The sequence below is a fragment of the Giraffa tippelskirchi genome, chromosome 6, assembly GCF_054371585.1.
Source record: "Giraffa tippelskirchi isolate mGirTip1 chromosome 6, T2T-mGirTip1v1.2.pri, whole genome shotgun sequence".
Taxonomy (NCBI): domain Eukaryota; kingdom Metazoa; phylum Chordata; class Mammalia; order Artiodactyla; family Giraffidae; genus Giraffa; species Giraffa tippelskirchi.
In genome coordinates, this window is record NC_137280.1 from 41511815 (window position 1) to 41514620 (window position 2806).

The 2806-nt window shown below is 38.0% G+C and overlaps 1 pseudogene; it reads right to left on the bottom strand.

Annotated features, from left to right (window-relative positions):
* Positions 1-1436: 1436 nt before the first annotated feature.
* On the bottom strand, positions 1437-1874 carry LOC145509088 (large ribosomal subunit protein uL24 pseudogene; annotated as a pseudogene).
* Between the last annotated feature and the right edge of the window lie 932 nt (positions 1875-2806).

Consider the following 2806-nt stretch of genomic DNA (forward strand, 5'->3'; position numbering starts at 1 on the left):
ACTGAGTGTACGACCCTTCCTCAGTGGTCCCTACCAACAGCTCACACTGAACCAACCCGAGTCAGGCACTGTTTACCTGCTTTTACATGGAATTTTAAGAAACTGAGATATAATTGACATATAACTGTATTGGTGTCAGTTGTACCACATGATTCAACACATGTATATGTTGTGAAAAAGATAGCCACCGTAAGTCTAGTTAACGTTCATCACTATACATAGTTACAAACTTTGTTCTCCTTATAATGAGAACTTTTAAGATTTATTTTCCTAGTAACTTACAAATATAATAATGTTAACTAAAGTCATCATGTTGTATATGATAGCCTCATGACTTACTTGTCTTATAATTGGAAGTTTGCACTTTGTGACCACCTTCATCCATTTCTCCCATGCCCCCTACCCGCTACCTCTGGCGACCACAGATCTGCTCTTATATCTAGGATTTATACATCTATGAGGTTTTTTGGTGTTTGGGGATTTTTTTTAGCTTTAACATGTAAGAGACTACATGGATTTTGCCTTTTTCTGTCTGACTTATTTCACTTAGTGTAATGCCCTCAAGGTTCATTCATTTTGTCACAAATGGCATGATTTTCTTCTTTTTGTGGCTGAATTATATATATATATATATATATATATATATATATGTATATGTATGTATGTATATAGTGCTAGTCACTCAGTTGTGTCCAACTCTTTGGGACCCCATGGACTATGGACTGCCAGGGTCTTCTGTCCATGGGATTTCCCAGGCAAGAATACTGGAGTAGGTTGCCATTTCTTTCTCTAGGGAGTCTTCCCCACCCAGGGATCGAACCCAGGTCTCCTGCATTGTAGGCAGATTATTTACTGGCTGAGCCATCAGGGAAGCCCATATGCACCTGTGTGCATCCATACTATTGCTTCAGGCGTGTCCAACTCTGTGACTCTATAGACTTATAGCCTGCCAGGATTCTCTGCCCATGGGATTTCCCAGGCAAGAATACTGGAGTAGATTGCCAGGCCCTCCCTCCTCCAGGGGATCTTCCTGACCCAGGAATCTAACCCGAGTCTCTTATGTCTCCTACATTGACAGGTAGATTCTTTACTGCTAGCCTCACCTGGGAAGCCTGTGTGTGTGTGCATGTGTGTGTGTGTGTGTATGTATGTGTGTGTGTATATATATATATGTATATATATATATATGTATGTATATATATAATTTTTTTAGCCATTCATTTATCAATGGATACTTAGGTTGTTTCAGCATCTTGGCTATTGAAAATAAAGCTGCAATAAAATGGGGATGCAGGTATACTTTTGAGTTAGTGTTTTGGGAGGTTTTTTCTTTGGATAAATATCCAGGAATTTATTGGATCATATGAAAGGAGGAATTGTTGGATCATTTTTTTTCATTTTAACAGTTTTTAATGAAAGCTGTAGACAAGATGACTTTATTCCTGCATCTTCTCAATTGTTTCTTCCTTATATTTGCCCTTTTCCTTTCCTATTTGGCAAGATTTTGCTTTACGTTCGAGGATCTTTTTGCGGTCTTTGTCCAGTTTTAGTCTGGTGATAACCACCTTGCTGGAGTGAATGCCCACATGGACAGTTGTGCCATTAGCCTTCTCCCGCTGCACTCGTTCAGTGCAGATGGTGTATTCCTTCCTGTAAACCTGGACTACTTTGCCAATTTGCTGCCCTTTGTACTGCCCTCGTACAACCTGAACTCCATCATCCTCTCAGATGGGCATGGATCAAATGTTGTACTTCTGTCTTAGCTCTTTAGAAAGAGGAGAAGACATAATTTTCCTGCGAATGTGGGAAGGTGCATTGAAATGCCTTTTTCAATTCTTGCTTCAGTCAGAAATCACAAAGGGATTGAACTTCATTTTGGCCTCTGGCGTTTCAGCGATGGCCACAGAAGGGAAGAGAGTGGATCATATTTTTATGATCCATAAAATATGGATTTTTAAATTTAAAATATTTTAACTTTTTTTAAGTGGCTCTATTAATTTAATCTATTATATTTTAAAAAATTAATCTATTAATTTTTTAAATGGCTCTATTTTTAATTTTTTGAAGAAACTCCATACTGTTTCCATGGTGGGAGCAACAATTTACATTTCCACCAACAGAGCACAGTGTTCCCTTTTCTCCACCACCAGCAATTCTCACCAGCATTTCTCTCTTATGGTTTTTATAATGGCCATTCTAACAGGTGTCAGATGATATCATCATTGTTTTGATTTCCATTTCTCTGATGACTAGTGATGTTGAACAACTTTTTATACACTTGTTGGTCATCTGTATATCTTTTTTAGAAAAATACCTATTCAGATCCTCTGCCCATTTTGAAAACTGGATTGTTCGTTCTTTTTGCTACTAAGTGGTATGTGTTCATTATATATTTTAGATATTAACCACTTCTCAGATTCACAATTTGTAAATACTTTCTCCCATCAATAGGTTGCCTTTTCATTTTGTTGATGGTTTCCTTTGCTGTGCAGAAGCTTTTCAGTTTGATATAGTCCCAATTGTTTATATTTGCCTTTGCTTTTGATGTCAAAAAATCATCGCCAAGATTGATGTCAAGGAGCTTATCATGTATGTTGCTTTTGCATGAATTTAATTCTCTCAACACAGCAATGTGGTGAGTTTTATTATTGACTCTATTTTAAAATTAGAACACTGGGGTCCTGCAAGATTTAATCTCCTGCCCAAAGTCACAGAGTTGGACCCAGACACCTGGCCTAGGAGTCTGAGCATCTGGCCACATTTGGCACTCTTGGTTGGCCCAGACTACAATGTCAATCTGCTGTGT